General features: G+C 43.0%; 1 pseudogene; it reads left to right on the top strand.

The window, feature by feature from the left end:
• Positions 1–15,913, top strand: part of LOC134480452 (reticulocalbin-1-like) — a 105,397-nt pseudogene extending 89,484 nt beyond the window's left edge.
• The last annotated feature ends 249 nt before the right edge of the window (positions 15,914–16,162 follow it).

The raw sequence follows: 16,162 nt of genomic DNA, 5'->3' as shown, positions 1-16,162 counted from the left end.
CTGGGCTATGGTTCCAGACTTGCTTTACAGCCATATGGCCCTCGGGTTGTTTCCTTTTGATCCTAGAGGTTGATTAATATTTCCAGCAAGGCTTCCAGTACTTGATAGGTACATGCTGTCCGAGCAGAGTTATACAGAATTCATATGCTGGCCTTCCTCTGATGGTGCTTACCATTGACAAGTCCTCAAACAGGGCAGCGCTTGCAGAAAAAAAAAAAAACCCTGCAGGCAAAGAAATCATATATGTGGGTCTACCCCTGGCTCCTTGAGAAATGAAAGAGGAATATGGTCTTGGCTTACTGGAAGTCTTATCCCAAGTCTAGGGAAGGGGACTCCCAGAGAGCACTAAGCCTTCTCCCCATCCATCATAGTCTGTATAGCCTGTGGCTTTCATTTGGTCAGTGTGATGACCTTAAAATGTTCTAGGTATTTCTGCCATGTTCTGTCTCTATACCTAGACATGACCTCAGGTGTACAGTCACATTGGAAATATAAAAAGCCTCGCATCTGAATTGTGAAATTCAATGTGTGTTATATTTAAAATACCACAATAATTGAGTGGCCATTGCTACAGTAAATATTATTAGGGGGTTTCTCCCCCACCGTAGATCATTTGGTTCCCAAATAAAAGACACAAAACTTTTAGATTTAGAATAAGGCTTAAAGTACTAGAGCTGGGCAGACATCAACCCTCTGTGCTATTTTTTCTGCTTCCCTGTCCATAACCCCGAGGTATTGCTTGCCATGCTCTGCCTGGGCCACGCCTGTTCTGACAGGCTGCCCCTCATGGTAATACACTCACGATCCACCTACCCTATTGGGTGGTGTCTCCTTCCTTCTCCTCCATGTCTTTTCCCTCTCCTTGTGGACCCTGCCTGAGCCCCCAGACCCAGGGAAACTTTGCTCTGTCCCCTCTCTTCTTCCAAGCCCATGTTGTAGGGATTTTATTAACCAATCAGGGATAACTTAGGAGGCAAGAAAGAAAGAAAGAAAGAAAGAAAGAAAGAAAGAAAGAAAGAAAGAAAGAAAGAAAATCTGGTATACATGAGGATCTCCTTGTCTTGGAGCAACCAGACCTTAGGGTACAGAATTTACCATTTGAATATACAGCAGCAGCAGACACATTATAGGCCGATCTACTTTGTAGTTGGACTCAAAGCTTAGCTCTCACACCCATTGGATGTTCAACCGTGGAGAAGTTATTTTACCTTTGTGTGACGCAATTCCCTTATCTGCACAGTGAGGATGATAACGAGTGTTAATTCACAGAGTTGTCTTGGGGACTGACGTGTTAATATATCTAGTATTTAAACATTAAACACCATCTACTTTGCATAATTAATAAAAGTCTGTGGAAAGAGCAAAGTCATAAAGCCAGAAGAACATTTGATTTGGAAATGGGGCCATACAACTACCTCTAATAACAAATTGAGAATCAGGGAATGGTGGAAGACTAAGGCCAGAGATTTGGGAAATCAAGGCCAGCCTGGGCTGTGTAATAAGATCCTATCTCAAAATATCAAGAAAAGTCAGGTTCATAGTAATAATAAATCAAGAAATAGCCATTGTAAAGAATTTACAAAAAGCAAAGCAGTGGAGCAGAGTGGACGCTGTGTGTCAAGTCCCTCTGCTGTCCATCTCTGGGACCAAGTATGCATCAGATCAGTGACAGGAATGGGGTGCTGAGAGCCTGGAGCAAAGGGATGCTGGCTGCATGGCCACATTTGAACAGCGCTAAAGCAGGACTAAGTGGTAAGAAAAAAAGCCATATGCAAAACATGTAAATTTTAATGTCCTCCAGAAAGGCAAAACCACAATAATTTTACTGTTTGTCAAGCTGCTTGTGTCACCAAACTTCTAATATTGGTAAGGATGTGAAAAACTCTTGTGATGCAAACCAGTTGCCAATAAGAAGAGCAACCACTGTCCTGACCAAGGTGACCTGGATGCTGTCAAATAGGCCGAGGCAGCCTGGACAGCCATCAGAGTATGTTTAACACACAGATATCTGTCATTTCAAAAGGGGTAAAATGAAGCCTGACTTTTCCCCCCACTTTTTGCAAAACCAAGAACACTCCAGCATTGAGGCTTACAAATAAAAATATGCCAAGAAACATCATAGAATATGCATTTCTCTTGTGTGTGCTCCTGAGTGTGTGTGTTTTGTTTGTGTTTTGTGTGTGTTTTGTGTGTGTGTATGTGTGAGTGTGTGTGTATGTGTGAGTGTGTGTGAGTGTGTGTTTTGTGTGCATGTGTGTATTTCTGTGTGTATGTGTGTGAATGTGTGTGTGTGTTTTGTGTGCATGTGTGTGTCTGTGTGTATGTGTGTGAGTGTGTGTGTGAGTGTGTGTGTTTTGTGTGCATGTTTGTGTGTGTGTGTGTGTGTGTGTATGTGTGTTTGTGTCTGTGTGCACAAATGCTTCAATTATCTGCTATGGTGAATACTATCCCCAACTCAATTATGAAGGTTAGTATTAAGCTGTGAGTAGTATGTGGAGAGTGGTCACAAAGAACATTTAGGAGTCCTCTTCTGTTAAGTTGTCTGAGACTTCCAAATGCTGCATGCTGTGAGTGGGCCTCACATCTCAGCACACTAATTCTATTAAGTACAATTCCCGTGTGTTTTTCTTAAACAATTTTCTATGAAAACCTTTAATAATTTTTTCTCCCATTCATTTTTTGTGGAGGGGACAAGGGTCTTTGTTTTTTTTTTCCTTTTTTCTCTTTTTTTTCTTGCTTATTTTAGGTCCACAGGATTTTCTGTAGCCTTTGAGGAAGTCCTAGACTTAGGACACTGGATCTGTATAGTTTAGGGAATTAACCAGTTCACTGAGCACATTTTTTCTTTGTTTGGTTTCTGTTTTTCTTTTGAGATCTCACTGTGGGAGCAGAGGAAGTCCTGAGGAACTGCAGCCCTAAGAGGATGTGTGTTGTAAAAATGATATGACAATGCCATGGACCCAAAGCCATTTATCCATGGGGAAAAGGCAAAGGCCCCCATAACCCTTGAGGCTCAGAGACATGACAAAGCCTTCTCAGGATGGTGTTGATAGTGTGTGTAGATAAAGTCTACTCTACCTTTCTCCCTGGCCCCATCTGGATATTTACAGCCTGAAGACTGCCCCCTGCAGAGACTGCTCCTACTGAGATTAGCTAAATCTGCCCCTTGTCAGTTACATATGCATAGTCCTCCCCTCCTTGTTTATCTGCATGTAATGCCCACCTCCTTGCTGCCCCTTGCAACAGCCCTGCTTCCTGGCCAACTCTATATAATAAACATGCTGAGCTTCTGGGATGCTGCAGCCCATGGACCCAGACGTCCCCATGTATGTGTGTCCAATGTCATTCTTCATTTCCTCCTCACCCCTGGTCAGGCCCAAGTCCCTGGATCCACGCAAAGGACTTGGCAATCTCAGTCTGCTCCACTTTGAAGGAAGTGCTTTCTAAACTGAAATCTAAAGCACACAGTGGGTTCAGCTCCCTCTCAAGTGTCTTTGGTGAGGGTTGGGGTGGGTGTGAGACCAGTTGCATTCTGACTATTGCAGTAGAGTAAGGATTCACAGTTTCCTTTTGGTGAAGGTGAGCTCCCCAAGAGGCTATCATTGCCAACGTTTTCCCAAGTCACTTCTAGGAGGTCAACTGACTCCTAGGTGAGTCTTTGGTTACACTGCTTCAGTTTTCTGTGGCTACACTGTCCAAATGGCACCCACTGGTAACACATGGCTATTTGAGATGAACTGAACTTAGAACTAAAATCTGCCTCTTTAGTCACAGCAGGCAAACCAGGAGGCAAACAGCCAGCCAGAATCCATAGCCAGAAACACAGCAGATATAGAATATTTCTATCATCTAGAAATTTCTCCTGGACAGCACTGGTCTAGGTTCTTGGTGTCTGGTTTTTCCTTCAGGGAGAATTACTTGCTGTACTAATATCCAACGGTTTATTTTTAAAGCAACTTTAACAAAATACGACTTACTCATCCCCAAATTAATCCAGTTTAAGTCTACAGTGCAATGGTTCCCCATAAATCTACCCGAGTTCCCCATAAATCTACCCGAGTTCGTCGCTAGACCATGGAACAAAAGAACGAGAGTGTATGCAGTTATGTAAAATGGTATGCAACAGTATTGTCCACTGCATAATTATACTGCGCTACTTTTGAATTCTTCAAAATTCAGGCCTTTTATTGATAGTTGTACAAAAATACATTATCCTAGAGTTGAGAAAATATACAGTATTTCATCTGGGCTTTTTTTTTCATTGAGACTTTAATATTTTTGCATCTTTTGCTAGTATCGTTAGATTCTTTATAAGAGTTTTATTTTTTGGAGTTTTTTTTTTCTTTTTGTTTTTTGTTTTTTTTTTTTTTTTTGTTGTTTTTTTCCAATCTGGTCAGTATTTGATGCCATTTCAATGTTCTCAGGATTTTGATGAAAATAATACTACAATGATAAAGTGATACTCATTTTCTTGAGCCATTTACATATGTATATACACACATATATGGGAAGTTATATATACATATTTCTATGCTATACGGTGTAGAATACAATTCTATTATACGTCAACATATACATTTTGCTCAATATGATTTCTGTGAATGTTATCAGTCATGGGGAAATATTAAGAGCCTGAATAAACATGGACAATATTTGCAGAATGCACATAAAATTGAAGATGGTATATAAGAAAAATGTGAAGTATATCACTTACACTTTCATATCGAATGCACTTTAAAATTTTTAATAGATTAAAAAATTTAAATCATCTTTACCCAGTTCCTTGTTTTTTTTCGAAATGTGTCTCCTGGATGATTTGAATTATATATGCTGTTTAAGATCCTTTTAACAACAGTGACCTAATGCCTTAAATATGTTTCTGATATTTCCATTCACTTGATCACTGTTCAATAATTGTACCATGTTGATAACTGTAATTTTTTTTTATCACTTTAAGAATGTAACTCTCATGTGTGAGTATACACTTTTGATCCTAACACTTTGAAGGCATAAGCAGGTGGATCTGTTTTTTGAGGTCGACCTGGTCTATATAGGAAAACCCTATCTTAAAAAAAATCAATCAATAAATAAGCAAATAAATAAAAAGAATTTAAAACATTTCTAATTAATATGAACACAACCACATCTTTAATAACAATTGATTTTTATTGCTGATAATTCATATAATCAATTTACAAAATGTTACATAGTGTCATATGGGAACTCAATTTCATCGTAAAATAAACCTGCTTTTCTCTTTTCATTGCTTGCTCTTAGTTTCCATATTCATACACATATATAATTTATTCTGATTATTCTCTCCCCCACATCGTCCCATTCCCTCCCCTGTGACTTAAACATATACAGTCTTCTAAATTTAGGTTTCCGATGTCTGATTTCTCTTTTATTTATTATACATTCCTTTACTTTTCCATCTATAGTTTATGATATCTTAATAAGAAACCCATTCTGTCATTAGAACTCTCTGTGCTTGATAGGAGACATTCACATTCTTCAGTAGCTTGTCATCAGTGCAGGAAATGACATCAAGCTCTCTCTCTCTCTCTCTATCTCTGTCTCTCTGTCTCTGTCTCCCTCTCTGTCTCTCTGTCTCTCTGTCTCTTCTGTCTCTCTGTCTCTCTGTCTCTCTCTCCATCCCCTCCCCAATTATTCTGTTTTCTAGTACAAGGACTCACACTTTAGTCTAGCCTTGAACTCAAGGCAATCCACCTACCTCAGCCTTGTGAGTGTTGGGATTGCAGGTATACACCATCTTGCCCAGTGAATTTTGTGACTCTCGTACATCCCTTTACTATTTCTGAGTTATTTTTAATATTGCTGTGACCCTTTTCTAGCTTCTAGATGTAGATACATTAACTGATTAGAAGGTTTTATTTTTAAAGATTTATTTATTTCTGTACATGAGCACTCTGTTTGCGACTGTGCCTGAATGTCAGAAGAGAGCTTCAGACAGAAGAGGGCATTGGATCCCACTACAGATAGTTGTGGGTCACCATGTGGTTGCAGGGAATTGAACTTGGGAGCACTGGAGAAGCAGAGCTCTTAACCACCAAGCCATCTCTCCAGCCTGATAAAAAAGATTTTAAATTTCATTCTTTTCGTGTTTGTTTGCAATCTTTCTTCTTGACAAAAGTGTGATGGAATGTCCAAATGGTGATTAGTGGCGGTTGGTAGAAGGAGCCATATGTGTGATGCTGCCATATGTGTGAGGGGCTGGCAACAAGGTGCAGAGCCAAGACCATGGCCCCGTGTCCTGAGGCTCGCCTGCTGGACATGGGCTCTGAAGCACCATCAGGATGCCTTCAGGTGAGGAAAGGTGGTGGTGGCTTGCGCCCTGCTGAGCCAGCCTAGGAGAGTGGCAACCACAATCACAATGTCCAAGCCTCCAGCCTGGGGCAGCGCGAAGCTCCGGAGGCAATGGCCTCGGGTAGGTCACGGTGGTCCCGGGGCCCCCAGAAGCCGCCCTGGGCCACCGCAGAGCCCTGAGGGGGGACTGACGGGCCTGGGCGGAGCCCGGAGCTCCACACCACACGCCTCGCCATGTCCCGCCTCCCGGTGTTGCCTGCACCGCGGAGTGGGCACACGTGTCCTTCCCACGCCGCCGCTCGACCGCGCCCGAGCCCGGCCTCAGGGCAGGCGGAGCTCGTGGGTGAGCGCGGGGCCTGAGGGGGCGGGGCGCCCGCGTTATATTTTGCGCCTGCAGCAGCGCGTGTGCCTGGGCGAGTTTTCCTTCCGCGGGTGCCGGCAGCCAGGGCGCCGCCGCCCAAGCTGACTCCTCTCTCTCCCTCTCCGACCCCGGCAGGGTCCAGAGGTGATTCTGCCTGCACGATGTCCTCCTTGCTGGAGGCAAGCTCTTCGCAGGAGCCACATCGTGAACAAAAAGAGAAAAGAAAAAAAGAAAAGAAAAAGCAGAAGAAGCGGCCAGGGAAGGGGGCGGTAAGGGCGTTGGGGGTCACCTCGGCCACGGGAGGGCGGGCTATGACAGCGGCGGGGTTTCCAACAGAGACTGAAGCCTTGCAGTGTCCAGGAAGAAGCCCAGGCAAACCCTGCCAGGGGACCTCGAGGCGTGGTGCTCCTGCGGACCCCTAGCCCGACCTCCGGTCTGGTCCCCAGGGACAGCAAGCAGCAAGCAGGGCCGGCTGCACCACCAGAGCAGCAGACACAAGGTAGGTAGGAGACCCGCGTCCCTCCTTAGGCTCGTTCTGCCCCCCCCCCCCCCCCCCGTCCCCCCATAGGTAGGAGACCCTCGTCCCTCCTTGGCTGGTTCTGGCCCTGCCCCCCCCCCGCCCCCCTTCCCCCTGTCCTGGGAAAGCAGTGGCAGAAGGAGGCAATGCAAAGTGAGCCCATTGGGTAGGGGAAGGGAGGGTTCAGGGATTTATGGAGAGCTGAAGCAGGAATTGGAAAGCCCATGGCATTGGGAAAGAATGGAGAGGTAATCTGGAGTGTGCATGAGAGCTGTGCTCTGACATCCCCAGAGCATCTTGGGGCTGTCACCTCTCTCCAGATTGACTTAGAATTAAATGACCTGTACCTGCCAGGGCAGGACAGGCTTTTCAGAGGCAGCTTATCCTGGTGGCACACTCCCTGTAATGTTTTGTAGAACTAGAGTTTCATAAAGGTTACTCATTGTCAGAGCCGGAATGTGCAGAACTAGAGTTTCATAAAGGTTGCTCATTGTCAGAGTCCGGATGTGCAGGGTGGGACATGCCAGAGGAAGAGCCAGAGACAGGACTTGCCAAACCAGCTATCAGCCCCAAGGACATTGACCATCCGTAGCCACCCCCTCCCCTTCCTTCACCCCCACCCCGAGTGAGATGATCCACCTTAACTGCCTGCCGAGCTGCTAGATAACACATACTCCTTGCTGATGTCATTTTGCGCCGAAAGTAACCATGCACCTTTTGAATTGACCAATCATGTGTAACCTCGCGAATGCCCCTATATAAACCCCCGAGTTTGGAAGCTCGGGGTCGATTCCTCTGTCTCCTGTGTGAGATACGTGTCGACCCGGGATCCCGCTAAGACCCGGGATCTCGTTAACAAAAGCTACCTCTTGCTGTTACATCAAGAATGGCTACTCTTGATTTCTGGGGGCACCCCACCCCGCGATCAGAGCCAGAGACGCGGCTCCCCGTTTAGGGGTACGCTCTTTCAGTTTCAATTGTATGTTAAAGGATGGGGATCGTGGGAAAATATTTTCTTAAAACCTCAGGCAATGAATGTATTATTTAATAGATTTCTTCTGATCTACTTTGTAATTGGTTGCCCCTTGTAAGAGATTGTATTTAGAGGATGTAAAATACCCTCCTTCAATTACTCGGAAAAAGAGAACATAAACAGAAATTTCCTCTTTTTTAGCCTCCAAAGCTCTGAGAGATTACAGTTCTGCATAATTTAATTCTTTCCTGCCTGCTATGAGCAGACCTTCAGATCAGCAAGTTCCTTTGGAATGGTTTTGCTTGTTTTTGTTTATTTTTCATGGTGCTGATTAGAAAGTCATGAATTGTTTTGTGAATTTTAAATTTCAAGAGATGACACCCAGAGTTTATGGTGTTTTCCTTCAAACACTGCAGTGTAGTTGCAGCATAAAAAAAATACTTCTTGTGACAAGAAGTGGAAAAAGAAAGTTGATGAGCTAAGAAAAGTAGAGCCTTGAGCCAGATCAACCATTTGGCTTCCTCAAATATGGAGCAAGCATGGAATGTGGCTTTTTCAGAATCGAGGGGGTTTTTAGGATTGGGCAGTGAATGCTGTCTGGGGCTAACCCGTCCCTTTTGTGGCTGACAACCCTTAGGAGAAGGTCAGAATGTGCCAACAGCACAGAGTGGGCACTGGTGGTGTTTGAACTCAGAAGTGCTCAGGAACTGTGAAAGTTTCTCTGTTATCATCCTGGAGCCATCTAGTGAAATAGACCACTGTGATGCTGTGTAAGAGGCCATTGTGAGGGCTGGAGAGATGGCTCAGTGGGTAAGAAAGAGCACCAAGTGTTCTTCCAGAGGTCCTGAGTTCAAATGCCAGCAACCACATGGTGGCTCACAACCATCTGTAAGGAGTACTGATGCCCTCTTCTGGTGTGTCTGAAGACAGCTGCGTGGTCTCACATATAAATAAATAAATCTTACAAAAGATTCTCATCTACTGCAGTTTCTGTGTGGACGGGGCTTAAAGATCAAGTACATTGCCTGCCTTTAAAGATCAAGTGTATCACCTAACTTTCAAACCAAGAAATATAGTGTCTTTTTTGCTGCTTCTGTACCTTTTAGTGATGTATCTTTTCCTCCTATTACGTCGTTTGTTTCCATGATAGTTGTTTTCAAGTGTATATGATTATCAATCCTATTTGCAGAGCTATTCAATATTTCTGTTTTCATTGGTTAAATATTTGTGGTGAATTTACATTGTTATATCAGTAAAATGCTATGTGAAAATTTTAGAGAATATACCGGTTTGGGTAATTGTAATAACCTTTCCCCTCAAGTGGTGGCCTGTTTACACATTAAAAAGACTGGAATGTATTACCATCCATAGCAGGATTGATAGGGAAGCACAATGGACAGCGACAGTGTTGTTCCCTTTGACAGTTTTGAGAGTCAAGAATGAAGTGTGAGTTGCCTCTTTGTGACTTATAAAATCGAGACTGAGTATCATTACTGTAGGAGCCCATGGAAAAAATGATGAAGTTTTCAGAAATCACCAGTTAAAGAAATGGTGATATTGCTTATATTGAATTCTGAGTTTCAAAGTTATGTTTCATTTCTCTTTATTCCATAATGAAGCTTTTTATTAATTTTTTTATTCACCATTACACCCTTAGATGCACAGGGCTAGGATTGTAGTAGGTGCTCAATAAATCTCTGACCATCGGGGCAGAGGAATGATAAGAAAGGATGTATTTTCTGTAAGTTCTGTTACTTTCGGGAACAGGTGGTTTTCGGCTTACCAGTCATAGCTTGGTATCTTGTCCCACATACGACAACTTGACAGAATCCCCTTTCTGGCCATTATGTTCAACTTATTTTTCTCTTTTTTTTTTTTTTTTTGGTTCTTTTTTTCGGAGCTGGGGACCGAACCCAGGGCCTTGCGCTTCCTAGGCAAGCGCTCTACCACTGAGATAAATCCCCAACCCCAACTTATTTTTCTCTTAATCATTCTTGAAAATCATGGAAGTAGTGTGGAAAATTGATTGTACCTGCAGTATAGCAAAAGAGGCCAGTCTAGATAGGTAAGCAGTTAAGTTTCTCCATGAGGTGATGTCTTAAAACATCTAGACTTTAGGAATTTAGTGTTGTGTTTTCTAAAGATACATCGTACAGCATACAGATAACATCGTAATAGAATAAAGGAGTCTTTTGATTTAGCCCCAAATTCCATAAAGCAATGACTACTGCACAGTTCTCTTGGCCATATGAATAGCGGAAATTATATTTCACTTTTTTAAAGAAATAATGAAAGTACTTAATCTTAAGCAAGGCCCATGGGAAAAGTTTGCTGAGGTGTTTCTCTTTGGTTTCTTGTGCTCTTTCTAGAGGACGACTTTAAGAAGTCAGGGCGGTCAGGTGGTCAGCGTGGTCAGGCAGTCATGAGCAGATGGTTAAGCAATGTGCTAGGGCCCCATAGGCCAGTGAGCCAGGCTGAAGAGCAGAGGCTAGCCAGTGAGCCTGACTGAAGAGCAGAGGCTAGCCAGTGAGCCTGACTGAAGAGCAGAGGCTAGCCAGTGAGCCTGACTGAAGAGCAGAGGCTAGCCAGTGAGCCAGGCTGAAGAGCAGAGGCTAGCCAGTGAACCTGACTGAAGAGCAGAAGCTAGCCAGTGAGCCTGACTGAAGAGCAGAGGCTAGCCAGTGAGCCTGACTGAAGAGCACAGGCTAGCCAGTGAGCCAGGCTGAAGGCTGAAGAGCAGTGATTTTAACCTTTATTTCTAAGTTCTTCAGTTTTCCTAAAAGACAAAAGTTTGCCTCCATAAAGTATGGCTTAAAAAGTTCTCCTTGCTCTCTTCTTCTTATCTCCTTTCCTCTTGCTCTTATGACACAATAATTTCCTTACTCTCAATGCCTTATTCTCAACGCTATGCCTTTACTTTACTCAAGTTCTTCTTGAGTTCTGTTCTCTTCAGCTCAGTTCTGTCTTAAAAGCTTCTCTCTCTTTGTCCTCAGCATTTGTATATCTTTCTGAACACAGCATCACATGGTGAAAAGTTCACCACAAGTTTGCACAGGAATTCAAATCATAAGTTGGATAATCAGTTTACTACAGAGAATGTTTACATGCACATCCATGAAGAGTAATCATCAGGATAAACCATCATCATCTGTCACTGACTCTGCACGTTCATGGAGAGTTAAAAGCTGTAATTTTTATGAGAAAAGAATAAGGAACATTACCTATAGGCAAATCCAGTCAATTATGTTAAGTCCTTGTACCTATAGTAAATCATTAGTTCTCTTTTTATGAACTTTGGTTAATTGGTTTACACCCTCTTAGGATGGGCTCTAACTTGTAGATCCTGCTTGGTATTGCAGAAGCAATTCACTCATAACACTTTAAGAATGGCAGAGTTCTCAATGCAATTTTGATTATGAGAGAAAACATAATAGCAGTCCTATTATAAAAGCTTAAAATTACTAATCTAATTTTAGGAATTCTTATAGAACCATCCTTAGGAAGTAAGAAATCATCTATTTGTCTACAGATCATCACTCCAAGACAATACATCTTCGTTGCTCTGTGGTGATCTGCTCAAAATAGTGGGGTAAAGAGCATGACAAATACAGAGGCAGATGCTTGCAGCCAACAATTCAGCTGAGATCAGGGTCCCCAATGGAGAAGTAAGAGAAAGAATTGAGGGAGCTGAAGGGCTGTACAGCCCCATAAGAACAACAGTAAGAAACAACCAGAGCTCCCAGGGCTGAAATCACCATCCAAAGAGTACACATGGACAGACCCATGGCTACAGCTGCATATGTAGAAGAGGATGGCCTTCTTGGGTACAAATGGGAGGAGAAGCCCTTAGTCTTGTCAAGGCTTGATGGCCCAGCGTAGGGGAAAACAGAACAGGGAGGCAGGTAGGCCTCGGTGTTTGGGTGGGTGTGGTAACACCCTCATAGTAGAAGGGGGAGGCATGTTATAAGGGGTTTTGTGGATGGGATACCAGGAAAAGGGATAACATTTGAAATGTAACAAAAGCCCTCTCTGGGGGATGGACAGCGGCTAAGGTGCTCTGAGCCCCTACTTCCCTGCTGCCTCCCTTTGATCACGACTCTGGTGCCAGATGTCAGCCTGGGACACTCCATGGGCTGCTGCTGGCACTGGTCTTGGCGTTCAGGGCCAAAAGCATGATGAGCAAGGAGCACTTCGTTTGTCCCGATTCAGAGCAGGGCTAGTGGCCACCAGAGAACAAGCACAGCTTCCTGTACGATCATGAGGTCTTCCTGGGCAAGGAGGACTCCAAGACCTTTGATAGCTAAGCCTGGACGAGAGCAGGAGAGGCTGGGGAAAATTGTTGATCCAATTGACAGTGATGGAGGCGGCCTTGTTACTACTGAAGACCTGAAAGTTTGGGTCAAACAGGTACAGAAAAGATACATCTACCAAAATGTGGCTAAACTCTGGAAGGATTATGATAGGGACATAGATGAAAAATCTCCTGGGAAGAATACAAGCAGGCTACCTATGGCTACTACCTGGGAAACCTTGCTGAATTCCAAGATAGCTCTGCTCATCACAACTTTAAAACGTTGCCTCCACGAGATGAGAGGAGGTTTAAGGCCTTGACGGTGACCTGACAGCTACTCAGGACGGGTTCATTGCTTTTCTGCACTAAGAGGATTTAAAGCATATGAAGGAGATTGTAGTTCTGGAAACCCTGGAGGATATCGACAAGAACGGGGATGGTTTTGTGGACCAGGATGAGTACATTGTGGACATCTTTTTCAAAACAACCCTGAGATTTCACCTCACACCAGTGAGAATGGCTAAGATCAAAAACTCAGGTGACAGCAGATGCTGGGGAGGATGTGGAGAAAGAGGAACACTCGTCCATTGTTGGTGGGATTGCAGACTGGTAAAACCATTCTGGAAATCAGTCTGGAGGTTCCTCAGAAAATTGGACATTGAACTGCCTGGGGATCCAGCTATACCTCTCTTGGGCATATACCCAAAAGATGCCCCAACATATAAATAAGACACATGCTCCACTATGTTCATCGCAGCCTTATTTATAATAGTCAGAAGCTGGAAAGAACCCAGATGCCCTTCAACAGAGGAATGGATACAGAAAATGTGGTACATCTATACAATGGAATATTACTCAGCTATCAAAAACAACGGCTTTATGAAATTCGTAGGCAAATGGTTGGAACTGGAAAATATCATCCTGAGTGAGCTAACCCTATCACAGAAAGACATACATGGTATGCACTCACTGATAAGTGGCTATTAGCCAAATGCTTGAATTACCCTAGATGCCTAGAACAAATGAAACTCAAGACGGATGATCAAAATGTGAATGCTTCACTCCTTCTCTAAAAGGGGAACAAGAATACCCTTGGCAGGGAAGAGAGAGGCAAAGATTAAAACAGAGACTGAAGGAACTCCCATTCAGAGCCTGCCCCACATGTGGTCAATACATATACAGCCACCCAATTATAAAAGATGGATGAAGCAAAGAAGTGCAGACCGACAGGAGCCGGATGTAGATCGCTCCTGAGAGACACAGCCAGAATACAGCATATACAGAGGCGAATGCCAGCAGCAAACCACTGAACTGAGAATAGGACCCCCGTTGAAGGAATCAGAGAAAGAACTGGAAGAGCTTGAAGGGGCTCGAGACCCCATATGTACAACAATGCCAAGCAACCAGAGCTTCCAGGGACTAAGCCACTACCTAAAGACTATACATGGACTGACCCTGGACTCTGACCTCAGAGGTAGCAATGAATATCCTAGTAAGAGCACCAGTGGAAGGGGAAGCCCTGGGTCCTGCTAAGACTGAACCCCCAGTGAACTAGACTGTTGGGGGGAGGGCGGCAATGGGGGGAGGGTTGGGAGGGGAACACCCATAAGGCAGGGGAGGGGGAGGGGGATGTTTGCCCGGAAACCAAAGAATTATTATTAAGTATTAAATAAATTTAAAAAAAAACTGAAAACAACAAAAAAATGTAAGTTAAAATTATCCAATAAAAAGATTCAAAGCCAAAAAAAAAAAAAAAAAAAAAAAAGGTGAAATGAGAGGAGGTTTAAGGCCTTGACGGTGACCTGACAGCTACTCAAGACTGGTTCATTGCTTTTCTACACTAAGAGGATTTAAAGCATATGAAGGAGATTGTAGTTCTGGAAACCCTGGAGGATATCGACAAGAACGGGGATGGTTTTGTGGACCAGGATGAGTACATTTTGGACATCTTTTTCCCATGTGGACAATTCCCCTATGACAGACTGGGTTTTGTCTGGGGAGCAGTTCAATGATTTCCTAGATCTGAACAAGGATGGGAAACTGGATTAGGATGAGATTCACCATTGGATCCTCCCTCAGGACTATGACCATGCACAGGCTGAGGCCTGGCATCTGGTATATGAGTCAGACAAAAGCAAGGATGAGATGCTAACCAAGGAGGAGATTCTAGACAACTGGACCATGTTTATGGGAAGCCAAGCCACCAATTATGCGGAAGATCTTACCAAAAATCATGATGAACTTTGAAAGACATTCATCTTCGTGTGGCCAATGGTCACAGGCTTCCTGCGGATGTTCTGGGTTATTGCTATATTTGTAAAGTATATAGCAGTTGTGTCCCTAAACAATGAGAAACCTTTCTAAAGCTCAAAAAAAATCATATATTGCACCACAAACAATAATAGTTGGAGATTTAAACACACCACTTTCATCAATGGACAGATCAAGGGAACAGAAATTAAACAGAGACATAGAAAGACTAACAGAAGTTATGAAACAAATGGATTTAACTTATATTTATAGAACATTCCATACTAAAACGAAAGGATATACCTTCTTCTCAGCATCTCATGGAACCTATTCAAACATTGACCATATAATCGGTCACAAAACAAGCCTCAACAGGTACAGGAAGATAGAAGTAATCCCATGCATTTATCAAAAAACCACAGACTAAGGCTGCTGATCAATAACAACAAATAGAACAGAAAGCCCACATATACATGGAAGTTGAAGTCAATAACAACTTGTTCATTGGAGACATAAGAAAGAAATTAAAGACTTCTTAGAACTTAATGAAAGTGAAGATACAACATACTCAAACTTATGGGACACAATAAAAGCAGTGCAAAGAGGAAAACTCACAGCTCTGAGTGCCTGCAAAAAGAAACAGGAGAGAGCATCTGTCATCAGCTTGACGGCACACCTAAAAGCACTAGAAAAAAAATTAAATAAACCCTAGAGGAGTAGAAGGCAGGAAATAATCAAACTCAGGGCTGAAATCAAACAAGAAGAAACAAAACTGAGTATCAAAAGTATCAGCAAACCCAGGAACTGGTTCTTTGAGAAAATCAACAAGGTAAATAAACACTTAGCCATACTAACCAGAGGTCACGGAGAGTGTATCCAAATTAATCAAATCAGAAATAAAAGGGAGACATACAACAAAATCTGAAGAAATTAAAAAGATCATCAGATCCTACTACAAAAACATATATTCAACAAAACTGGAAAATGTGAAGGAAATGGACAATTTTCTATACAGATACCAGGTACCACAGTTAAATCAGGAACAAATAAACCATCTAAACAACCCCATAACTCCTAAAGAAATAGAAACTGCTACTAAACATCTCCCATCCAAAAAGAGCCCAGGACCAGATGGATTTAGTGCAGAATTCTATCAGACCTTCATAGAAGAGTTCATACCAATACTGTCCAAAATACTCCGCAAAATAGAAACAGACAGAGCACTGCCAAACTCCCTCTATGAAGCCACAATTACTCTTATACCTAAACCACCCAAAGATACAACAAAGATAAAGAAAATCAGATCAGTTTGCTTTATGAATATTGATGCAAAAATGCTCAATAAAATTCTTGCAAATTGAATCCAAGAACACATCCAAATGATCATCCATCATGATCAAGTAGGCCTCATGGCAAGGATGCAGGGATGGTTTAATATACAGA

Source organism: Rattus norvegicus, chromosome 9 (assembly GCF_036323735.1).
Source record: "Rattus norvegicus strain BN/NHsdMcwi chromosome 9, GRCr8, whole genome shotgun sequence".
NCBI classification, from domain to species: Eukaryota; Metazoa; Chordata; class Mammalia; order Rodentia; family Muridae; genus Rattus; species Rattus norvegicus.
Note: the sequence above shows the minus strand (reverse complement) of the source record. Positions and strands in the feature narration are given on the sequence as shown.